This window comes from Rhinatrema bivittatum, chromosome 6 (assembly GCF_901001135.1).
Source record: "Rhinatrema bivittatum chromosome 6, aRhiBiv1.1, whole genome shotgun sequence".
In the NCBI taxonomy this organism is placed as follows: Eukaryota; Metazoa; Chordata; class Amphibia; order Gymnophiona; family Rhinatrematidae; genus Rhinatrema; species Rhinatrema bivittatum.
Window position 1 is genome coordinate 290,896,088 of NC_042620.1, and position 26,547 is coordinate 290,922,634.

The 26,547-nt window shown below is 42.0% G+C and overlaps 1 long non-coding RNA gene across 1 annotated transcript; it reads right to left on the minus strand.

The window, feature by feature from the left end:
• Positions 1–4,049: 4,049 nt before the first annotated feature.
• LOC115093296 lies at positions 4,050–22,342 on the minus strand. The gene is made up of 3 exons (XR_003857272.1): positions 22,240–22,342; positions 5,156–5,241; positions 4,050–5,074 (listed from the first exon to the last, which is right to left on the minus strand). It is a non-coding gene; the product is annotated as an uncharacterized LOC115093296 (long non-coding RNA).
• Positions 22,343–26,547: the final 4,205 nt, after the last annotated feature.

The window sequence follows — 26,547 nt, forward strand, 5'->3', positions numbered from 1 at the left end:
GAGCATCTATGTATGTATGATTTTAGAGAATGCATGTAAACAAGCATATGTGTGTGAATATATATAGAATGTGAACAAGTGTGTGCATGATTGAGAGAGCGAAAAAGCATATGTATGACTGAGAGGGAACAAATGAGTGTTTGTGTAGATTAAGAGACAGAGAGAACAAGCATGTGTGTGTGTGAGAAAGACAAAGAGTAAACGAGCATGTTTGTATGAGTGTGTATGACTCAGAGAGTGAACAAGCATGTGTGTGTATGTGTTTGATTGAGCATGTGAGAGAGAGAGAGAGAGGAAAATATTTGTGTGCAACATCCTTCTCCCCTCTTCCTGCTAATCCATGACAATCTCATGGCATCTGGAAACCAAAAGTCCCCAGGTATGGAAAGCAGGGGAGTTTTTGTTATCCTTATTAGTTTTAATTATTGGATGTTATTTGAGGCATCTGATGTTTTGAAATATTTTAAGGGCATTTGGAAAAATTGTTTATATTTTAATTATTGTACATTTTATTTGTCAGCTGTTTTAAAACATTTATTCTTTTTATTAGTATGTTTTAATATTATAATTGATGTTTTATATTTCTTGATTTTATTGATTGATGTATTATGAGGAATAGTAATATTTCTGTTTTTCTATTGTTGCACCACATAACTAATATGGCTTGTTGCAGTTTTCTTTTCCGTTTTTGTCTGTATTTTTTTCTATTTGTACCTTATGGTCTCTTTATTCTATATTTGGTGAGGATCTGTCTATATTCTGCGTGTATAACAGAGATGAGGTATTTTGGGACCTATAGCAGCATGTCTTGTTCTGTTCTCCTAATAGAAGGTGCATTGGTGTTTTAGGGTCTGGTGTAATATTTGCAGTGTTGCCTTTTCATAGATAATGTTGTTTCTGTTTGAGTGCTGGAAGTTATTGCTGTTTGGTATGGGAGGTTTACCATATGGTAATTGTAATTCAATTTACTCATGGCTTTCTGAGGGCCATGCCCACACCCAATATGCATTACTATTGGCCTAGAGGTCTTCATTTTCAGTTTTTATTTTATTTTCCCAATAATTTATCAATTTATTACAAGAAGAACAAAAATAATATTTACTAAGATAAATGATGAGTCACTTTTCCCCATTTTTACTTTTGTGGTAATAAATACTGATTAATTCTTAGGAAAAATAAAATAAAAACTGAAAATGAAGCTCCCTAATAGGCCTTATGTCATATGTTTTCCTAGTGTCTTTTTTTTTACTTGTTTTTGCAGAGTTTTCTGGTTGGCATCACAGCAGTACATGTAAATGTACTCTCTTTCATTGGAATTGCATGGGATACGGAGTCTGGTTTCTTGGGGTTTCCAATTCAGTTCTTCTCTGCATATTTCTAATCTGTGGTCACTGATTCTGTATCTGTTGAGGGTCTGAGGTTGACATTATCATGGCTTAAAAGCTCACACTCCTTTTTCAGCCCTATTGCTTAACTGGGGATGAGTATTTTTTTAATTGTATGGGCTGTAATTTGTAATTGTATTATCTGTAATTTGATGTACTATTTATGTTGTTTTATATATTGATGGATAAGTTGCTGTACCTTGCTTCAAACATTTGAAGACGTGAGTAACACATTTTTAAATATATATATGATAGAGATTACTAATCAGTTGGATAGAGGCTAAAACTCAGATTTATTAGAGGTTAAGGACTGCATCCATGCAGATTGAAGGGTCACGTATTTGGAACTGAGGTCACTCTGATAGATTATAACTAAAAAATAAGAATAGTGTTATGTTTTAAATAAAAATAATCCAGGGTTGTCCCAGTGGCCCAGTTGGTAAGTACTGTGCATTGCCATGTAGAAGATCCTTGGTTTGACTTTGGGGTCAGATCTGCTCCATGGGTCATACTGGACTGCAGATGTTGCAGAGGTTATGTTCACAACCCCCCGAGGAGGAATGAGTCATGATCATTGCCTAAGGCTGACAGCTAGTGGTTGGATTGGGGCCCAGGATTGCAGGGATCAGAAAGGAGCTCTGGTGCATGGCCTGCAGCCTAGGACTGCTACTGCAATGACTGAAATAAATATAGGTTGGATGGGGAAAAGAGAATAAAAGATCCTCAGTAGTTGTGAATGAAGGCTCATGGCTCCAGGATCCCCATACTGGTTCCAACTGATCTGGAAGCCCAAAGGAGGAGGCCAAAATTGCTAAATCAAATTAAAAATTAAAGCTGTGAATATGTAACAGAGTCTCCCAGCTCATAGTGTTGTATGTTATGTTCAGGATGAGAGTGCACTTTTTCACTTGGCCATAGGTGCCAAATAGCCTAACTATGTGTGTCAGCCCCTCACAGTCTTGCCACTAGATGCCATTGTCCCTGACCTTAGAACATATTTAGTGGACGCCATCTATCCCTTCAGGCCCTCCCACCGAGAGGCTTTGGATTGAGTGACTCAGTGCTATTTAATGCAGTCATTTTAAGAATCGGGGGCTTCAGTTAGAGAGAGCAGCTGCAGAGACCATGTGTATTTTTTCCACACTCTGGTAGGACCTCCCAGCCTTGCCCAAAGGAGTTTCTTTTAGAAGAGACACCTCCCCGTACACTCCCTGCCAGAGGGTCCTTCTTATAATTTACAGTGAGATAGACTTTTAACCCTGACACCCCTTTGGGGCAAGGGGCTCTCTTCAGGGGACCAAAGACCTGTGAGCTTATCTCTGCTCCCTAGGTAGGCGAGCACCAGTGATGGATCCTGCTGCCAGAGACAGTGAGGGCAGAGAAGCTGTCCTGATTAAGAGTTAAAGCATTGATCGGAACTAAAGAGTAGTGGGGAAGATTTTGGATCCCCCTTCCCCACTGGGATTTCAGCGCAGGATTCGTAGCCTGGTCCCCAGATTTTTCCCCAAGAGAAATCACCCGAAGTAACAGCTGAGGAATAAAGTAATAGCATAACCAAAGGAAGAAAGAGCAGGAGAAGGAGACCCCCATCCAGATTTCCACCCTAAGGAATCAGGACAGGCTGGGTGTCCACGGGAAAGAAGATGTCTAAAGGTAGGATTTTTAGAGTTAAAAGGGAACCCTCTCTCCAGGATTCCACGGGACAGCTGCTGGGAGAGTAAATGCATTTAAAATCACCATGGGCTCTACCCAGAGCTCTGTAATAAGGATGCCTACCTACACAGAAAGTAACCCTGTAACTACAGTCAGATGTACGCGCATCATTTTGGACAAATGGACTTTATTTAACTTTATGAATCAGTAAACTTTAACACCCACTCCTGCTCCTGTCTGATTCTTACAGCCTCTCACCTCATGGGAAGCACCTAAAGTACAGCACACACACACTGGTGACCTTTTTCTCAACATCTGGGCCACAAGTGAGAGCTTCCCCCCCTGTAAAAAGCATCCCCCTCCAGTGATTTAGTGTCAGTGTAGAAGTGAACGATTAGCTGGAGCAGCCCCAGATTGTGTGCCCTTCGAACTTAATCCACCCCAAGTAAGAGTTACATAAGGCTCTGGAGAGAGCTATTTCCCTGCTTCTCAGCTGTTTGGGGAGATTACTGCAATTGAGGAAAGAGTGGAGATTCCTAGGTGGAGTCTGGAAGATGACTGCCAAGTTTTGGGGGGGTGGGGGGCGGAAACCACCTTAGGGGTTGCTAAAGGGGGAAGCATCAGCAGAGGCTCATCTGGTCTTTGTCTAGGGAGGAGCCTCCATTTCCTCCAGCGTTGCAGGGCTACCAGGGAAAAGGACCAGGGAGGTTTTCTTCCTTACACAAAGTTGCTACAGCCAGGGTGTGTGGATGCACTACTGACCGAGACTGTGACTTCTTGGAACTTTCTTTTTCCAGTAGTGAATGTGCACTAAACGCAAGTGCACCTGCTGTGGTTTCACCTGCAATCAAGTTTTACCAATAAAGATTTTTACATTGGTCGTGTGTGTGTTTTTCTTACTGGACCCTAAAGGCTTCAAAGACTTTACCTTCCCCCCCCCCCCCCCCCCTGCATAGGAATAACCTGGGAGCATGGGTGCTGCGATGTCCCGTGACCTCTCATGTGAGTCCCTGTTGCCAAGGAGAAGTTGGGGCAGGGGCTACCTAGGGAAATACAAAGAGAGCGCTAAGATCTATCTCACCATTCATAATTGCTTTAGAACAGGTGCATTACTGTGTACAGCACACAATCATTCTGTAACAAACTTTCCCAAAAGTTCTTGTAGACAGAAAAGGAAATATAGCATAAACCAAATCTTTGTTGCATATTGCACACCTGATACTGAAATACATAAAATATGATTTAAAAAAATGTTGCAGCATAAGTGCCTTGTCAGAGCTGCATCTTATAAACAGAGGAAGTTCATAGAGTATAGCATTCAAGTTTTGTAACATCACCATTCAGATAGGTAGGACAGATATGAGAACTGGAATCCCAAATTAGTACCTTGGACAGCGACAGCTGCATATGCGACAGCTGCATATGCGACAGCTGCATATGCATTTTGGTCAGGTCAGTCGCTGGATAAAAATGGCAGCTTGGGCAAGGGTTGCTCTCAATATCCCAGATCTCCTTGGGGGCTCGCTTGCTTGGAGACTCACAAACTGGCTCACAAAGGGCGAGGAAGCAGCTCGGCAACCAGGGCAGTCACCCTTTTTTGTCCACCCCTTGCTACGGCCCTTTATTCGGTTTCCAAAAAAAACTGAAAAGCCAGACTGTGAAGGAGCGCTTTACTACTGTCCTTGTTAGAGGCGGATTTCATTCTGGGCACTGTTACAAAGAAGTGAATTCCTTGACAGCAGGAGTTTGTAAAATGTTCACATTCAAAGGATTTAGATCTGCTTGAACTAAAAGGGTTAAAAAAAAACCCAAAAAAACAACAAACAAGCCAGCTGACAAATGATTCAAATCCTACAATAGTTTGAAAAAGTCCTTACAAAAAAAAAATATATGGCATGTTGAGTTTATCACCTCGCAGCTCACGCTGAGTTGCCTGTGAGCAGATATCTCTAAGAATGAAGGCCCTCAGGAGCACTCTGTCCATAACAAGCCATCCTCACGCCCGGTCAAGCACATCAGTAAAGCAACCTTCCAGTCTGAAGGAAAGAGAGAGAAAGAGCTTCGGTATCCCCCAGGAACTCTGTCTACAAACTAGCAGTCAGTCATTCAGCACTTACTTTCTCGCTCCCTTTTTCTCTCCTGTGAACTTTCTGGAGCCGGGCAGCTGTGAGTGAAACATGTTCATCTGTTTTTTTCATGCAATCTGCAAGAATAAATTTAAGAAAAAAAACAAAAAACCTATGAGGTCAAAGCCTTTGTGCAGGTAACAATTAAAAAAAAAAACGAGCTTTAAATAGTTCTGCCTGCTGAGTTCATACATTTTGTGTGCAGATAGAGGGACATCAGTAGAGATGTTCCGGGAGCAGGGCTAAATTTTAGCTGGTGAGCGCACACAATTCAGTGCTTCCTGGCTAAAGCTGTGCTCGTAAGTCTGGTTGGAGAAATCTCAGTTCCTAAATTTCGCAAGGTAAAGTTACGTGCACAACCTTAGCCACAGATATTCAGAGGGAGACTTACGTGCATCCCACTGAATATCCAGGAAGGGGTACCTGAGTTACCGGGATACATTTGCCGACTTTACTGAATATTGACCTCTTTGTTTCCAGTAGAGAGGCATGGAAATGAAAGAACAGACCTCCACTTGAGAGTAAGAACGAGGACTACCTACCCTGTCTGACATACGGATGTTAAAGATGCCACAGTACTTTTCAGAAGAATAAGGATGTTAACATTATGGTCATTGGTTAAAAGGTTGTACCAAGCCGTCTGTTAAAATGCTACAGATTCCTATAAATATCATATCTGTGATTGAAGAAGCCTCTTTCAACCTATATTAATCGCTCTCACATACCCCCCTCCCCCTTTCCCTATTCACCCCCCCCCCCCCCCCCCCCGTTACCTCCCCTGCTCTTCCTTCCTCTGGAAATGTTATGCTAACATCTGCCTAAGATAAATCTCCAGCCGAATTCAGCAACCTTATGTTAATCTCCATATCTCTCGCTACCATGTTGGTACTCTCCAGTTGTATTAGTTTGAAATCTTTCCTTTCTTCCAAAGCCCATGTTTATGCCCCCTGTTCAATGTAACTTTACCTTCTATATATTGTTAATTGGTTTCCCCTAGTTCCATTGTAAACCGGTACGATAAGACCTCGTCTTGAGCATCGGTATATTAAAAGAATTTAAATAAATACATAAATAAATACTTCCTTGAAACTGCACTTTGTTAACCAATAAGCACTGTATAATTTGGAGTCCCTCATTTCAGCCTGCAAGGACAATTTCACATTCCCATTGTTTTGTATTTGCATCAATCAATCAATAAATATAAAGCCACACCTAGGATGCAGTAATCCCACATTGTGTAAAACAGTTGTACATACGTATGAATGTGCAAGGTTTGGGAGCTTATTGCTCTGCGTAACTTGGTGCACGTCTGAGCAAAAATGTTCTTTGCTGGATTTCAGGGTGTGTGTTATAGATTAGTAATCATTTTCTTTTGCTGCCTTTCTTCTGGTGCTGGTTCTTGCTCACAGAGTTTTAATTAGTTTCGCCCCTCCCAGGAATATGAAGGTCATAGGAATAAGTTTTATTCCCTTTCTTTCTGATGGAATTGCAAGTTTGCAAAATTTAGAACAGTGAGTTCTAAATTAGAAAGGAGGAAGGGTGGCACAAGGACAGAGGAGAGGAAAGCAGGAAAAAGGCGAAAAAGAAAGCAGAAGAAGGTAAAAAAGAGGAGAGGAAATAATAGGAAAGTATAAGAAAAAGGAAGAAGAGAACAAAAAAAGGAGCATGGGGAAGGAGAAAGAAATTTAAATATAAGTAAAAGAATGGCAGAGGAGGTAGAGGAAGGGAAACGGATGGAGACAAAGAAAAACACGATAAAACAACAAAGATGGAAAGAAAGAAGGAAGGAGGAAGGTAGAGATGTTTACAGACAAAGGGGTTGTATGAAGCATGAATACGTTCTTTTTAAAATAAAGGTCTTCTAAAGGAGGAGAGGAAACCATTTAATGGAAGCATCTTAACATGCAGGGGATGTACAGATTTTGCCAATTAGCAAGCAAGTAGATATGGATATTAAAAATTAAGTGAAGAGCAGTAGAGGCAGTCTGAGTGGCAAAGGAGAGAATAGCAGGAAGAGAAAATGAATGATGTGGCGAGTCAAAAAGCAGAGAGCCAGGATGGATGACAGGCATATCACATCATTCATGCTAAACTAATTCATTTACACCCATCCCTCTATCCTGGTTCATTCATAGGGCTAGGGACAAATGAAGTAAAAGACCTGGAGGTCCAGATTGCTAAACATTATTACTAAAGTCAAAAAAAATCAAATAACCTGTGATTTTGTACATGTAGGCAATGGGCTGCATAAAGATGTCCTTGTATGAGCTTCATTCTGCCACTGACTGCAGATCCCATAGACCCAAGGCACCTGGAATGTAGAGTAACAGAGGTGCTCAGAGAACGTTCTCTCTCACGCACACTCTTTCCTCATTCTTCTACTTGCCTCTCGATCTCTTCCCCCAGTTTGGCTCATAAGGTGCTTAATAGCACCCTGATGGCAAGGCAGCTGGATGGAAAAGGAGAAACATATTGCAGGCAAGATAAAAACAGAATGAGAAGAGTTGGTGGTGTACTTGGATGTAGCTGCATCTCAAACTTAAGGTAGTACATGCTACAGTTTATGATAATAGTTTGTATGTACTGGGGGTGTGCATGGAAAAAAATGCTCAATTTGGTTCATTCCTATTTTCTCAGTTCAGATCAGAAGCTCATTTGTTTCCATTAAATCGGTGGAGGAATCAATCAATGCATCCTCTTTTTGACTCTAACAATGGGCTATTTCATTCGAGTTTTATGAGCCATGTTGGCAGGCAGCAGAGGCAACAGCATCCCAAAACCCCAGCAGTGGCATGAAAATGCCCCAACAGTAAAAGAGGGGCAATGTGCTTCAACAGCAGCATGAACAGATCAAGCCAAAGTGAGAAGGCCAAAGGGACACAGATAGTACCATGAACACCCCAAAGCACCAAAAGAGGAAAAAACAACACCAACAGTGGCATGCACAGCCCAAGGCATCGTGAGAGGGGCAAAGCAGCTCCAATAGTGGCACGATAACCCCAAATCAGCATGAGGGGGTATAAACAGCACAAATAGTGGCACCCAATGAAGGGAAAGGCACGCAAAAAGGGGAAAGTACTTTCATGTGGCAACTTCATTGAATAATATCTTGACCAGACCGTAGCATGACCATTACTACTAAAATAAGAAAGGAAGCGAAAAGAGAAATTCAAACTGGCCACACTTCATTCAGGATTAAAAAGGGCCCACTATTAGCTTCAGCATGTTGCGCCACTTTTAGAAGAATTCCAGTCACTCCCAATTGGATGCAGCGTGAAGTTTGAGATGTTATGTTTGCTGTTTAAAAGCATCCATAAGAGGTCAACCTGATTATTTGTTTAAATTTTTTTTTTTTTTGGCTGTATAAACCAGCTAGGGTTTTATGATCCTCTCGATTAGATTTAATGAGAGTATCTGCCCATGTTGAGATTAGATTGGAATGTACAAGACAGTCTTGTTTTTGACTGTCAAGCACCCGTCCTTTGGAATGGCTTACCACTGTATGTACATCAGAAATCCAATTACTTAAAGTTTAGGAAGAGAATGAAAGCCTAGCTTTCCCCAATAGGTTTTTTAATAGAGATTTTTATATAGTGATTTACCTTTCTTCTTGGTTTTTTTTTTATTTTAAATGATTTTGTTGGCAGGCTTACATAATGCATGAAGAGTTGTGTTTTTGTTGTATAGCTATGTGTGTCTTGTGATTTTTTTGTTTGTTTTTTTTCATATAAATTGGATTATGAATGTTAATTTTAGTCTGTACCCCACTGATTTTTTTTTTTATTAGAAAGGCAGTTAAGTAAAATAATTAAACTAAGCTAGGGCTAATGATGGTGGTAGCTATAGTGCAGACTCTTCAGGTGAACACAACATCCCTGGTATAGTTATGAACCATGGTGACCCTATTCATGGACCTATTGTAGCAAGAAACAGGACAGTGATACAGAACATCATCCCATCTCTTGATACATGTGCAAAATTAGGGATGTGAATCATTTTTCTAACGAATTGAAATATCGTACGATATTTCTAACTTCGTTAATATAACGGGTAAAAAAAAGAAATGATCACTTTTCCCCACGAATTTTCGTAAAAATTGTTTTTCGGGTTAGTGCGCGCTAACACTAACAAAAAAAAATTTATTTTTGTTAATTTTTGTTACTTTTTGCTATTTTTGTTAGTGCATGCTAGCGCGCACTAACCTGAAAAACGATTTTTCACTTTAAAAAAACGGGATCCGCAGGGAAACAAGTTGTTCCCACGGCCAGACGAACCCGAAAGCAGGAACGATCAGGCACCCGATTCACATCCCTATGCAAAATATGCCTCACTCTAATTACATAGAGAAATATTTGTGCATATATCAGACAAATGAGAACAGACACACAAAGAGGCTGCATTAGCACAAGCACGAATCTTGTGAGTAGTAGCGCCAAGTGTCAAGGCTTCAGCCCAAGCATCTATGGGTGCATTCCAGAACTGCCACTATTTAAATTATTTATTTATTTATTTATTTATTTTTAGATTTTTATATACCGGTGTTCCTATATGAAATAAAGATCACATCGGTTTACATTGAAACAGAACATGAAAATTGCCAAAAGGCATTACATAGAACAAGGTTATGAAACTTGGAACAGTGTACATAAGTTCAAAATTTAACAATAACGTTGTAACATTGATGACCAAAAGATAAAGGAGAAAAAAAAAAAAAAAAAAAAGACTTAAACAATTAAGTTGACAGGTCTTATTGAGCATAAAAATTATAACGTATAAGTGAGAAAGTCTCAAGTGTCCTGCAGCAAGAGATTAGATACCGAAGTAGGTAGTGGTATGGAAAATGGGGGTTTGTGAAGAAGATATGTTCTTGCTGGTTGGAGGGGAAAAAATGATGATCATGGTCCTGGAAAAGCTTGGCTAAAGAGCTAGAGAAAAGCTTGGCTAAATTATTTTATGCTGAACATTTTAGCAGAAAAGCAGTGACCTGTGCTAACCTAGAAAAACACAAAGGTAAAGATTTTATATATAGTATATATATCATATATATTTACACAAAAAAAGCATTTTCCACTGAAAGTGTTTCAGGTGAAAGTGCTAGGGTATGCAGCCGACATGCAGATTTCAGGTTGATCTAAGAGGCATCGTGCGTTATAACCACTGAAATCCTTCAAAAGTCTTTGGAGATATAAACGGGGTCTCGTTGTTTTTACACCGCCAAATAACTGGTTTCTTTGAATTATATTTAAACATATGGACGATATAAAGTTATTTTAATGGAAGCAAGCTGAGCCAGGTGCGGCTCTCGTGAGAAAACAGTGCTGAGTTGATCTTCGTCATGAAAAGAGAAATTAAGGTAGACTAACATGAACTTATTTCATTGTTATTTCATAGTCATTTAAGCACGGTCAAAGAATGATTTTTTTTGTTTGTCCTATGTATAATTCCCCTGATGAAGCTTTTAATTAGGCAAAACATAGGCCTTTGCTGGATATTATTAATGAGGATATGCAATAAGGAAAGTATGTTTAAAAGGATAGGAGTTTTTAAAAGATAAGTTCAAAAAGGTTATCTAACAATTTAGGGTATGGTAACCATTTTATGATGTATGATTGGTATGAGTGTGTTTTGTATAGTTTAATGAGTAGATACAATTTTAATTAATAAAGGAGGGTGGTTTAATACCATGTTTGTGGAATGTTAGTAATATCAAATTAATAAAGTAATGCCATTAGTAATAAAAATGTTTTGAGAGATATAAGGTAGAGGTCAGGATAATTCGATCCATTTCCATAATATTGTATGAGAGAAAATACTTAATAAACACATACAAATTGCTTGTCTTGATGCAAGTCACTTGATCTCAAATTAGGGCTCTCACCAGTGGACCATTAATCAGAAGGGATATATCTATTCCTCTTCTACTGAAATACATTATTACATGCTTCAGAGGGGCATTTGCATTTTTGCATTTCAAATCACCAACCTCCCCTGAAAAGGAGAGAAAATTGGCAGCTCAGTGATTCATTACGTTTTCCAGAGGCCGGTGCTCTCATCACATATCTCAATTCCTTAGTTGACCTTACAGGTCTCCGCCATCAGTTACGCCTCTGTCCAACTGATGTGCTTTGCTTTAAAAAGCTTGGTATTGATTGTTTCTGACAGTGTTCCCATTCCATTATATAACAGGCCTGGTTAATCCGACATCCAGAATAGTCAGTCAGGGGCCCAAGATCCTTGCACCTGCCTGTGTCATGGCCGTAAGCTCTGCACTAGCCTACATTGAATATTTGCTGAGACATTAGTCAATGGCAAGGTCATTTTGATAAAGTCAGAAGACATCACGGTGAACTGTGCTGCAGTGGCAAAAACTTGAAGAAGGAAGGTTGAACATACAACATTTTGTTAAACTGCCATAAATTAACCAGCTGGTGTTCTATAATTGTGAGACACTTGAAAGGCAGCCAATTTGGTTTATTTTTCTCACATTTCTATTCTTTTTATGACGTGTATCCTGCTTTTTATAGCATGTGCACCATTTGTATAACCAAGTCTGGTGCTTTTACAATTTTACCTGTAGATTCCAAACTCCAGCAGCACTAGCGAAAAATATAAGCAGAGACTATTCACCAATCAGGTCTCACTGGCCAGGCTGACCCTTTTGAGACCTCCTATAAAAAGTTGAAGGTTGAGAAGGAGACCAAATGAACTTACTCTTCCTCCGAGCAGTAGTAAATGTAGTCAGGGTAGAGGCTCTGGGAAGCTGAACAAAATCTGTATTTCTACAGGTGGGGGAATAACCTTTAGGGGCCAAGCCAAGGCAGAGCAGCGTCCGATTATGGGGAGTATGAAATGTGCACCAAATATCATTTTTCACGCCCTTCTGAATAATTTTTGTTTTGTTTTCAAAAGAGCACGAATAGCTGCCAAATATTCCCCTTTATGACCATAGGTATTTGTGAAAACCCAATAGTTAGCTGCTATTCACCTAGTGGAGGCCCATACTTCAGTGGTGGAGTACACAGAGTGAGTCAACCGAAACTTTCTGGGCTGTGTAAATGGTCAAACATCCGGAGCTATTCAGCCCCCACAATTTTCTTTCTCGTGCTGCATGAAAGATGTCTGAAACCATTTGGTCCCTCAGAGATTATGCACACCTCCAAGTCTGGCAGAATAGATGCTTATGCTTTGGTGTTACTTTGGCTACAGTAAACTAGCTGAAGGTTCTTTAAAAACCTGCTAGAGGGGTAACTTGTATGTATATTTATTTATCTAATTTATAATCTGCCTTTTCAGTCATTCAACAGTGTTGCAATTTAAAAAAAGCCATAAATCCAATACAGTAATACAATAACAGCAATCTCTGTGCTTAAAAAGCTATGAGTTGATCTTGATTGACAACTATTGGCAAGATTTTTGTAACACTAGAGTTAGTCAGGAGGTGATAGTTACTGCCAAACTGATAAGTGTGATAGAATAGGTGTGCTTTGGTATCTATTTTTGAACCCACAAATTACTTGACAATAACTGCTATTTTTTTTTTTTTACCAAAAATAGCTAACTGCTCAATGGTACAATGGGAGGATTTCATATTAGAAGAATGACTAATAGCAGAGCAAATTTCTATTACAACATTATTTGTGATTTGGGAAGCAGGTGATATAAAGTAGGATGTGACAGAAGTTACAATCAGTATCTGCTTCGTAAGTCTCCTATCACTTTAGAACTGATAAATAACAATAACAGTAGTAGCAGTAGTAGTAATGAGCTACACTCCATTCCTCCTGAGTACGAATATGTGAAAAATAAGGGCCAGATTTTTAGAAAGTACGCGCGGGTGTGTACTTTTGTTCGCGCAACCGGCGCAAACAAAAGTACGCCGGATTTTAAAAGATACGCGCGTAGCCACGCGTATCTTATAAAATCCGGGGTCAGCGCGCGCAAGGCTGCGCAAAAGCGGCAGCCTGCGCACGCCGAGCCGCGCAGCCTGCCTCCGTTCCCTCCGAGGCCGCTCCGAAATCAGAGCGGCCTCGGAGGGAACTTTCCTTCCGCCTCCCCCCACCTTCCCCTCCCTTTCCCTATCTACCCCACCCCCCAGCCCTACCTAAATCCCCCCCCACCTTTCTTGTACAAGTTAAGCCTGCCTGCAGTGCCTGCCCCCCCCGGCACGCTCCCGAACCGTCACCACACCCCTGGACCTGCCCCGAACCGCCCCCTGACCCCAGACACACCCCCTCCCGCACTTTTTACGAAGCCCCGGGACTTACGCGCGCACCGGTGGCCTATGCAAGATAGGCGTGCCGGCGCGCAAGTGCCCGGCGCGCCTAAATACGGCAGGATTTAGGCGCGCCGGGCTTTTAAAATCTACCCCTAAATGTTTTTAATTCATAAATCATTTCACAACAAGGTAGTAACCTGCTTATCAGGCGAATTATAAAAGTCCAAACCGGGAGATATGCGCACAAGTCGGGCTGGCACACGCTGAGTGGCTTTTTAAAGCCGCCCGAGGATGCGCATATCTCCTGCTGCGCGCGCCAGGAAAAAGCTTGCAAAACAGGGGTGGGAAGTGTGCGCGGTGTGGGCGCGTCGGTGGGCGGCCCAGAGAGGTGCGCATAAATACTTCTACGTACAGACGTGTGCCAGGGTCCCCTGCCGTGCAACTTTACTACTGCTATGGAGGGGGTGTAAGTAATAAAACAAAAATATCTAACCTAGTCAGTGGGGTTAACAGAGGGAAGGGGAGGGTATTAAATTAGGGGGGGGTTGCAAGTCCTACCCCTAAACTGGGTGATCGAAGCAAATAGCATCGGCACGCGTCCCTTATAAAATTCTCCCACTTATGTGGTAGACTCGGCATCTGTGCACACATGCTCGTGTCCATTTAAAATTGCACGCACAAGCACGTATGTCCAGGCTATTTTATAACATGCACGCATATGTATGCGTATGTTATAAAATGGATGCATCCCTGGATGCGAGCAAGCAAATGTACGCACATGTATTACAGTTACCATCCCTGTATCCAGGTTTTTAGCATTATTCAATCTGTGCGTGTGCCCCTCTAAGATTAACCCATTCTTTTACTGATGATAAAGTTCTGGGGAATCTTTAGGGTTTGTTAGGGGCATCGGGCAGGGCTCCCAATCACCTTTGATCGAGATAAGGGCTACAATATCCAGCCCACACCACAAAATTCTCTTTCTATACAGATTCACCATGGGATACCAGGGGCCAAGTCAAAGAGGAAGTGATGGTGGTGACCCACACACTTCTCCCTTCTTTGCCCCTTAATCTGGGTTTGGCATTAGTGGGAAAAGAGCAACAGCATTGACGCTTCAGGCCAGATCCTGCTCCTTGACTGCCTGCTTCAAGATTCATTCCCCTTCTCTCTGTACCTTGATCATCCCTTTGTCTCTTCTCTGCTTCTCCTCCCTGAAATCGCCAATTCCCTCTTCCAGTATCTCCTTTTTCTCTCACCCTTACCCCTGTTTTGTATTCTCTTCCTCACACTGATCACTAAGGGGGTTATTTTCCAAGCTGCGTTATGGGCTTTTTGCATGTGTTAAGGTCTTTTTCGCTTGCAAAAAGCACCATAACGCATGGTGCGATGCTAATTTAGAAAAGGGGTGGAGTTTGGGGAGGGATTTCTGGCCAAGTGGGCTGGCTTCGCAATTTGCGAAGCCATATCACACAGTTTTAACCCAGCAAATAACTACACCTTTTTCATTTGCATTAAGCTGTGCGACATGGCTTTATTGCACTTTGCGATGTTTTCACACATAGTATTGTTAGTCTTTTAAGCTACCTACCACTACGGGGGGGGGGGGGGGGGGAGGGAGGAGAGAGAGAGAGAGAAAATAGCTATAAGGCTCTCATCAAAGTTAGGTATTTGATGGACACATCAAGCTCGGTTGAGAGAATATTGTACAAATCTCATCTTTAGTTGAGTTTCCTCACTCCAAAGGACATCAAATCTTCACAAGAGTATACTGTTCTGTTCATACATCTCACTCTGTATGTCAAAGTGGCCCCTAACCCCTATACTACTACCTAAACCTCACCTCGAGTAACTAAGTGGGCCTCCTATAGAGGTATAAATACCTAACTATGATGAGGGCCTTATAGCTAGGTTCTCTCTCTCTCTCTCTCCCTCCCTCCCTCCCTCCCTCTCCCTCTCTCACTCTCAGAATTGCAACAATTTTGGCACTTACTGCAAAATGTTATCGCACTCTGCAGTAATACCTATACAAAGCACTAAGATAGTGCACTTTGTGATAAATAAATTATTACCATAAAACACACCCCTCTTCCTATTGCATGTGATAGTTTGTTGAATCTAGCCCTAAGATCCTTTTCCCCCAAGAAAGGACAAAATAAATTGACTAAACAAGAAATGTCAGAAATCTACTTTAGTTTTATAAAGTGAAATATAAATTTAATTCTTCAGTATGGAAATCTATACACACTTTTGCAAATGTCCCACATAACTGCTGCAGAAAATCTGAAAATATTCTGTACAATATTCTAACTCTTGCTACAGAATCTATTCCTGCAGGAAAATGGGGGCAGTGGCACAGTGAATCTCTCTCTTTTCTTATTCTCTCCACCCAGTCTATCTGTGTCTCTGTTTTATTGAGTCTGTAAAGGAGTGTTATAAACTGGAGTCTTCACGTCTTGCAAATTAATAATTTCCAAGGAGTGAAGACTCCAATTTTTAAATTCATAGTGCAATATATATTTGCACATTTCCCTTCCTGAAGTTCTTGATTTTCCAATAAGACTGAAATATCTGTGCAAAGGAGATGAAATATTTTGCACTCAGGGCTGCCAAGAGAAGCGGATTATAAGCAATGTACGGTAGATGTCAGTTACATCTGCTTATCGGGGGGGGGGGGGGGAGAGAGATGCAGTTGAAGACTACTGCCTGAGAGAAGATTTACTGGTAACATCTCAGAGCTCTGGCAGAAACTGTTCCGTTAATTTTTCTTACTTTTGATTCTGTTGCTGGTGTCTCTTCAGTTGCTCATCCTCATTGCCCTCTTTCCATGTAGCTAAAAGTGACAACGCTGCAAAATTCCCAGCCATATCATGAAATCATTCTTTTGAGACTGAAAAATGCCTGAGTTTTGTTTTTAAATAGCAATAACGTGTCTGCAAGCTACCCAACAGATGTTCCCCCTAAGTCCTTCACATTCAAGCACTTCTCAAATACTTAAAAGAGAGACAGTGAATGAATTTCTGAATTCTCTGCAATAAACAATTATTTTCAGGGATGGCATGAGTCCCAACTTCTAGAGGGAGAAGTTTGGCCAAGCCAGATTTTTCAACATCCACCCCCATATGCTGTAGTGCAGAGTAAGTACTATAGGTAGTATAGTGCATCAGAACAGAAGGTCAAAAGCCAACAATAGGCTGTTTCCCTTCAGAATCTGAGACTCATCACACCCCTGCAGAAATGAATTAAGAGGCCCCATAGCATTACAAAAAAAAATATAAAACATGGATATCTAAGATGGAAGCAAGTTGCATCTGACGAGGAGTGCTCGTGAGGTGCCTGTAATCTGGTTCTCATAGGCTGTAAACAGAAAGATCGTCCAAGGAAGGTGCCAGCAGCCCTTGTGCAGATTTCTCAGGAGCCAATCAACTTATTTGTCCTCCAGCCCAGTATCATAGCATTGACTCCGGAGCCTGGGTCCATGAAGATGTTAAGGGTGGGATACTCATTGGTTACTCCTGATTCTTACAGTCTGAGCCCGGAGCTGCAGCTTCATCCCTTGGTGCTGCAGATTCTATGGGTTGGAGAAGGACTGAGGTTGGCACAGTCAGATGATGTCATCGACTCACAGACATACAGGAACCTGGAGGAGGATGAGACCTCAGTATCATTGCTTTTGTGTGCCAGTTAAAGGATTGGGACCCGACAACAAAGACCGAATCTTGCGGTCCCCACTTGAAGCTGCAGAGTTTCTTTTTTTATTACATCCGTGACTTCTATAGGAGTTTACTTCTGGGTTTGAAGGAGGAAGACTTTCTGCTTCAATGGACCCAGTGAGTATGGTGAGACCTGTCCACTTTATCATGGAAACATTGTGGGAAAGTCTATGTATAATGCAAAGGTCGTATCTTTTCCAGTTCAAGGACTGGTTGATAACTATTGGATTCTTTGGAAAAGATAGTTCAAGATGAGACAATCGTCAATGTTAAATATTGGCCGGTCATTGTGGAAGACAAAATTAAAGTCTTTATTAAGGACTCTAGAATGATCAATAGCAAGTCAGAGATTTTGGAAAAAGCATTGAGAAGGCATAATTTACGTTTTTAAATTTTCCTAAAATGCCTTCTTTATTGGCAGTGGAAATGTTTTAAAAATACCACTTGAGTCTGCTCCACCTTTCTCCAGGATCTTTCATTTACCACCATACAAGAGCGAAGTTGAGGGCAGGGCCAGCCTGCTTTGATCTCATTGGAGAGTTTAGACCTTAGGGGGCTCCTAGAGAGATCAGGATCAGACCAAGTTTTAATATTTACTGTGGCTAATGCTTGTGCCTTAGATCCTGACAGGGAGTGGATATTAAAAATGTTCTTTAGAAGGTATAAAATGTCCTTTTTATGAATTGTTGCAGTCAGAAATTTCCAGATGTTTCTTAAGAAACTCAGAAGAGGAGGAAGCAGTCCTTCTAAAGCCAATGATTTTACAGATGATTTTTTTTATCCTCTAAATATCCATATAAAAGTTTAGTCAAATTTCAAGAATATATATATATAATTATATCTATAGTAATCCTTCACAATTATCATCTTCTCTTAGTGGTAAAACCTCGACCTCGTTAGTCAACATCATTTGAAGCCTGCATTGTAACCACTGTTATTACTTGTCACAATGCTGTTTTGCTTCTTATTTCTTGCGCTACATCTTTTATGTTTTGAGTCTTGTTTTTCCCTAGAGTTTGTGAACTTATAGAATGCCTGAGAGTTGAATAATTTTCCAGACTACTTTATTTTTTACTTCTGTAATTATCTTGTGGCTTTTTTCCTTGATACCTGTAATTTAATTTGAATAATTGTATAAAGAGAAAATGAAAAAATAAAAAATATAAAACTTGAAATTTAATCATTGTTTTGTATTGAAAGGCCCCTCATAATCTGAGGCCCTAAACTGTATCTTAGGACTAGATTCATCAAAATATTACATGTGATAGGAAGAGGGATGTGTTTTATGGTAGTAGTATTTATTGCAATATCTTAGTGCTTTGCATAGGTATTACTGCAAAGTGTGTTAACTTTTTGGTCATACCACAATTATTGCATTTCCTACTTGTAACCATGGGGGGAGAGGATGGAGAAGGAAGAGAGAGAGGGAGGGAGAGAGAGTGAAAGAGTATCTATAAGGCCCTTCTAGTAGTTAGCTATTTCTGCTACTATAGGAGGCCCACCTAATAACTCAAGGTGAGGTTTAGGTATTAGTGTAGGGGTTAGGGGCCACTTTGACATGCAGACATGGAGAGTGAGACATACAAACAGAACAGTGCGCTCCTGTGAAGATTTGATGTCCTTTGGAATGAGGAAACTCACACAAGGATGAGATTTGTACAATGTTCTCTCAACTTAGCTTGATGTTACCCAGGTAGAAAGTCCATCTAGCTAGGATGAGAGATCATTGTACAAATCTCTTCCTTGTGTGAGTTTCCTCACTCTGAAAGACATCAAATCTTCACAAGAGTACACTGTTCTGTTCATACGTCTCACTCTGCATGTCAAAGTGGCATTTAACCCCTACACTACTACCTAAACCTCACCTCGAGTTACTAGATGGTCCTCCTATAGTAGCATAAATAGCTGCTTACTATGGTGCCACCCCCAAAGGTTCTCTCTCTCTCTCTCCCTCCCTCCCCCTCCTTCCCCCCCAAACACACACACATCTCAGGCCCAGCCCAAAACAGAATTTGTGAAAAAAAGATCACGATTAGCGTTATGGGCATATCGCATTACATTGCACAGCTTAATGCCAATGAAAAAGGTGTAACTATTTTCAGCATTAAAACTATGCAATGTCATGTGTTATGGCTTCGCAAGTTGGAAAGTGACCCCCTTAGTTAGCCTGCACCTAAATCTAGCACTGCATTCCTGCATTTTCTGAACAAGGCAGTTCAAGTTTTGCTAGTTGTGTTCCCACAACGTGAGGTTGAAAATTTATATCAAGGTTTATATCAAGGAAACCGAATTGTTTCCTTCAGTTATACCCCCTGTTAAATGTAAACCGATCCGATATGGTTATTTACTATGAAGGTCGGTATAAAAAACTGTTAAATAAATAAATAAATAAATAAATAAATAAATAAAGATCAAAGGTTACTTCTTCTCTGGAGGAGGTGGAAGTCTCAATAAAAAAAAATTCCAGGCATCTGTTCTGTTCTAAATCTTTAAAGGTGAATTTTCAAAGCTGGACTTGCACCAAAATTGGAAGATGGGCACCTATCTGTCACTTGTGCATACCCACTCGATTTTATAAGGCGGCCAGATGTGGTGCACAAATGCCAATGTTAAAAAAAAAGGCACGGGACGGGTGGGGCATGCGCTTTTCGGGGCATGGCCAGTGTGCATCGAAAGGAGCTATGCACCTGGACATGCATCCAGATCCAGTTTAAGGCAGTGGTCCCCAACCCTGTCCTGGGGACCCACCAGCCAGTCGGGTTTTCAGGATACACACAATGAATATGCATGAGAGAAAATTTGCATGCACTGCCTCCATAACATGCAAATTTTCTCTCATGCATATTCGTTGTGGATATCCTGAAAACCTGACTGGCTAGTGGGCCCCCCAGGACAGGGTTGGGGACCACTGGTTTAAGGGGACTGGTTTAGCTGGGAGTGCAGCCTAACAAACCAAGGGAGGGTTCAGAGGACCTAGATGAGCATTGGCCTAACTGCTGGGCATCTGGTGAAACTGGTCATTGGCTGGATGCGCATCTGTTATAAAATAACCTCACTTGCTTATCTGGAAGCCGACTTACGCTGCTGGGCACGCACATGCTTAAAATTAGGTGCACATAGACACGTACCTAGGCAATCTTATGACACGTGCGCGCACGTTATAAAATTGCCACGTATCTGGGCGTGCAGTGACACACACGTGTATATATGTGTGCGCCTGCACCCTGGTCTGAAAGTCACCGTCCCTCTGAACAAGGTCAAATGTCTGTTAAGATTTTAAATCCATAAGCACTAACACTGAAACAGGTCCGATACTTGGAATTCATGTGGTCCTGGAAACTTGTGAGGGCCCGGGATAGTGGCTGAAGCTGGAAACCTTTTTCACCTCTGTCAGTCCTGGACCTTTGCACAGGATTCAGGAAACATGATGAGGCAATGCAAGCTGGCCCGAATCTGTACATTACTTTCCCATTCTCTTTCATTTAATTCTTTCTGTGTCAGATTCTTTTCAGTCATCCACATGGGTTCTTCCTCCTTTCCTGAGATGAAAAGTGAAAGCACTGCACCTTTTTTACAATATCATCAAGTCCTTCTTCTGTAACTGAAAGCTTTCTTTTTTTTTTATTAATAGTAGTGATACAGCTCCCAGTAACTTCACTATCTCAGTAAGCTGGCTATGTAATCCTAACTCATTCACATATTACAGCGAGGCTTTAAGATTTCCAGTCAGGGTAGAGAGTATAATTTGATTAATATATATTAGTAATAAAAATAATTGAATTTTGTAAATGTGTACAGAGATGTGCAAAATAAATTACTGCACCTCTACCACAACTGTAAAGGTACAAGCTATTTTCTATTAACCAACAGTTATGTCCCCATACCAGAAGAAATATTGTACCTAGCTATTATGATTATTAGTGTATTTATTATTTCTATAACTGCAAGATTCTGTCTTCAAGAGCTCACAATCTAAGTCTTAAGCACTAGGAAGTAAAATGACTTTTTTTCCCCTATGTCACACAGCAAATGGTGGGAGTGGAATTCAAATCTTACTCCCCAGGTTGCACAGCGCTGTGGCAGCTCTAACCACCAGGACTTCTCAATCTCAGCCTTAGGACCTCCACAATGAATATCCTTGAGATTATAATTGTATGCGCTGCCTTCATTGTATGCAAACGCATCCTCAAAACTTGACTGGCTAAGTGGTCCTCTAGGATGGGTTGAGAAACATTGCTCTAAATCACACACTTCATGGCGGGCAAGAGTGCGAGAGATATCACTCAAAAATAAATAAAGGGCAACCAAGGGAAGAGAAACAGAAGAGAGATACTGCAGGGGGAAAAAAAGCAGCCAGATCTTTACTTTGTCACTGTCCATTGCTGACATCTTAGTGCACACAAGGACATTCAAGTGCTTGGTAAAAGGTGACTTTTGTTAGTCCCAGAAGACATGAACGATGCAGAACCCAATTCAGACGACCTCAGATATATTTATCTGGGAGTCACTATTGCCTCTGAGTCATGGGACATTGTTGATACTGCAGACTTCAGCCTTTCTGCAAAGACCTCTGTGAGGTTCAGTCCTGGCAAACTTTTCATAGCCAGTGAGGACGTGGCACAAAGCAGAAAACTAAATGAATAAACAAAAGACTGAACAGATGGCCTTGTGGGCTACGGGGCGCTTTGATGACCAACCCTTTTCTGATCCTAGTGCAATCTAGCATTTATATAAAATAATACCACTACATTTTATTTTTTGCATGCTTTACCATACAAGGCACTAAAAGCATGTTACAGTATATTAATACACATAAGTATAATTCCAAATACAGGATATTGTTATTGAAGCATAGAACACAACTTGCACCTGTGACAGGAGACTGAAGGAAAAGGATCAGGAATGAAGGAATGAAACCATCTAATAATCATTATACTACAAATCAAGATTAAAATCAAGAAGAAGCTTAACACAATTGTGGAAACTTTGATGAATGATGAACTCAGGGTTCTGGTATCCTCTAACTAGACTACATAACAGTCCTTGAATTTGTGCTTTCAGAGAAAATAGTTTGATGAAACAGCAAGTTTCTGATTCTATCAATCCAAATCTTATCAGTCAAACCTAAGTCTATCCAGATCCCTTACCTTGCAAAATATAAAAAGCCAGTCCTGGATCAACTTGAAGGGAATGAGTGGCGATGGTTTCCTCAGCAATTTTTTGTTTTAATAATGATACAGCTGGAATCACAATTAAGTGTTAAGTACAGTCACTTAAAATTATTTTTCGACCTAATGTATAAATATTGACACAACCTGGAATTCAGACAGTACATTCAGCTGAACGTTATCCTGCTGCTAAATGTACCTTAGAGTGTACAACCTATATGATAATGTACAAAAAACTTTGTTTTTAAAATATTTTTCCTTCGGCCCCAGAATGTTTGAAAAACTTCATAAATTGGATCTTAAGAACAAGCAGCACAGTTAGGAAATGTTCAGTCCTGCTCATGGTTCCTTAGTGACCAGACCTCTTCCTTCTGGATAAAGACTGTGGGCCTGATTCCAATATTTTACATGGCCTCATGGTGGGTGCACCTGAAATCAGTCAGTCCGATCTTCCAAAGTTTGTAAAACTTAGGACAGCTTTCTTGTACTCTTGGTAGGCACTGACAGGTGTACCCCATCTCTGCAAAACAGTCCAGCTTCCACTCCCCATGCCCATTGGTATCGCACCCAGAATCCCCCTTCCCATCCCATCCACTTGCCCATTTAACGATTTATCTTCTTCACACCCCATCCCACAGTGTCTCCTCCTTATTCCTTAATGGACTATTATATACGACCAACCCACCCGTATCCGAGGCCATCTAATCATGACCTGAGCTAAATCTTTCTTCATGCACGTGATCAACTCCCTGCACGATTTGGAACCTACGTCATTACCCCCTAGGTGGATCAAAAGAATGTTGGGCACCCCCACATTTCTACCCACTCCTGTGGGGGTGCCTATGTCCGCTTACTGAACCACGCCACCCTCCAACTCCTGCCCTCAAGGTCAAGGCGCTCTCCGTAAGGGCAGTTCAGCACTCTTCTCTGTGCCCTGTGAATGTATGAGTGGCCCACGATCCAAGCACACCCAGCAGCTCTCGGCACCCCACGCTCTACAACAAAAAATACTCGTGTCAACACTCCATCTCACAACTCGCAATATCCTTTTCCCCTCCCCTTTTCCCATACGAAAAATTGTCCTAAGGCCGGACATAAGCCCTGAAGGCATTGGACTTCCATCGCCCTATGCCTTTGATCTCCACCTCAAAAATGCCAGCTTCCACCGCTGATGTCGCCGCTCTGATCCTAAAAGAATGTGAGCTGTACACATTTCCGTCCCAGCCCACCCTCAAAATCACCCCACTTAATACTCTGGTGAATTGAAACCTGGTCAAAGGCGCTCCGTCCTGATGCACTAAAAAGGAACCCAAGTCTGCAGGGCGAGATTGCACATACTCCTGTGTTGCCGTCACTGGGCATACCAACAGACTCCATGCTGGGAGAAGGGTAATACATTTCCCTTTTCCTCTTTGATCCGTTTTTGATTTGGGAACAAACAGGGTTATCACATTCCAGCTTACTTGCATATGCTGCACCAATAGCCCGACATCTCCCTTGCTTTTCTTAGACTTAGCCACCAACTTGCTGATCCACTTAGCCCCGCAAAAAGGCCAACGAAAAAGTTGTTCTGAACAACAACACCTCATACCGAGACCAACACACCAAGTCCAACTGCTCCATCAAGTAAATCAAATCCCTGTAACGGATCGGCCATCTCGCATCAGTACACCCTCTCCTGCCTCTTTGCTACCCACCAAGCACCTGCTTCACACAAAAGCTGCAAATAGGGTTCCCCTACCCTTTCAACTTTTGGAAAAACGAAAATCCCGCAACCTGTACCCTCACAGTTGCTAAAGAATAATCGGTGTGCTTTGCCCACAATATAAAATCAATCAGACTACTATCCGGTACCGGCCCCCCTACCCATCCGGACAACTGCAGAAAACGAGCCACTGCATTGCTTCCCTTTATGTAAGCCGTCCACATGGCTGGGGCGACCAAATTCCGAATCAATGTCCATTCTTCATCCTCCCCAGGTTCCACAAATATTCCGGGAAGGGTTCTGCCTCTCTCTTCGCCTGCAGGGCGCACTGCTGGAAGACCTGCTATTGAAAACAAGAAAGCGCATCAGCTATTATGTTCTGCACTCCCGGGACATGCCTAGCCCGAACACTTATGTTCGCAGCTAATAACAGCCAGATCAACTCCCTTAGCAGAGCCGACACCCTTAGGCAATACGCTGACAGCCGATTGATCACCTGTACTACCCCAAATTATTGCAGCAAAACACTACCCGGCTGTTAGCCAAGAGATCCCCCCAAATTACCAACGCTGCCACTATGGGGAATAATTCCAGAAAGGTAATGTTCCTAATCAGTCCCTTGAGGACCCAGTCCTCTGGCCAAGGCTGCACGCACCATTGCCCTTGGAAATAGATTCCAAAACCTGTTGATCCTGCAGCGTCCGTGAAGAGCTCGATGCCCTGGTTCTAAAATTCCCTGTCAGGAATCACCAACACTCCATTGAAGGAGTCCAAAAAACTCTCCCAAACTCCTAATTCATCTTTAATTTTGTGAGTGATGTGAATGAAATGATGACCCGCCTTGACCCCTACGGTAGCCAATGGCAACTTCCGAATGAAAGCCCTTCCCATAAGTATAACTCTACAGGCAAAGTTCAAGGACCCAATCAATGACTGCTACGCAACGTCACCTTGGTCACCTGCCGAACCCCTTGAACCAACTCCCACAACTGCTGCACTTTCTCCAATGGTAACCTCGAGACCATTGCTACCGAATCCAACTCTATACCAAAAATATCAACCGGGTAGTCAGTCCCTCTGTTTTATCTGCTGCAATAGGCACACCCAGCTGACCCGCAACCTCCAAAAACCCCTCCAAGACCCGGCGACATTCTGATGACTCCCTCAGCCCAACAAACAAAAAATCATCAAGATAATGCAACATCCAGTGACTTCCCATGTGCTGCTCTGCCACCCACTGTAAAAAGGAACTAAACGCTTCAAAAAATGAGCAGGAAACAGCGCAACCCATTGGCAAGCAGCGTTCCATGACATAATGATCTTCAAACAAAAAACCCAATAGGAGCACGCTGCTGGGATGTATTGGCAATAGCCGATTCAATATCCGCCTTTGCCATTAACGCTCCACACCCGATGCTCCTCAACATGGCCAATGTATCATCGAAGGAGGCATACTTCACTGAACAGCAAGCCTTAGGGATGAAATCATTAACAGACAACCCTTTTGAATAGGATAAATTTAAAATAAACTGAAATTTTCCCGGCACCTTCTTGGGAATAACCGCCAAGGAGGACAAGTGCATCCTAGCAAAAGGAGGATCCTGAAAAGGCCCTGCAATTCTGCCCAGTTGCATCTCCGCTATCAATTTCTCCCTGGCCACATCCGCCATATGAGTGGTGGACCTGGCATTCCGTACCCATCCCCCACACCCTGGCCCCGTGTACGGAATCTTGAAGCCATCCCTAAAACCAAAATAAAGAAACCGCGCCACCTTGCTATCCGGGTAGTGCTGCAGCCATCGCTCCAGCTGTGGAAACATCACCGGTGAATCTGCTTTTCACAATACCATCTCACTACTTGACCCCTTTAAGGGGAGGCGCTCCCAGGCTGCTGAGCACACTTGGACACAGGGTGCGTCTCATTGCACCCCGAACAAGCATGTTGGAACTTGCAATCTGGGAATAAACAGGTAGCTTTGTTGAATCTCCAACACACATACGCATCCCCAACTGCCCCTTTAGCCACTGTAACGCCCTTACCGGTAAGCCTGGAACCCCGAAAGGAACTTCCTATACCCACCCACCCCACCCCCACCCCCGCTACCAGAGCTGCCACCACTGAACCCTCCTGTCGCCCCACTCCCCACCCTTATTAGTCATTTGAGTCAACCAGAAATTAATATCCTGTGTACCCCAAGACATATAATGGTTTCCCGCCATCTTATCCCGAAACTTCTCATCATAATTTAGCCAAGCCCAACCCTTGTAATCCTTAAAAGCACCTAAAATACTATCCCCATAAGCTATCAATGCCCCGTATTGTAGGGGCTGGTAATGCCCTACCACACTGGCCAGCCGGAAGAACCCCCTAACCCAATTCAAGATATTCTTAGACACTTTGGGCCCTTCCCTGCTCCCTCCCTTCTTCTTTTTCCCTCTCTTCCGCTCCTTCCTACCACCTCTTCGGCCTTCTGCAATTTGAAGGTATTTATGTATTTCTTTTTCTTAATCCTGTGATGCATCTTCCTAGGAACCCCTTCCCACAATTCCGTCAATGATGCTAGCACCGGATGCCCCATGTC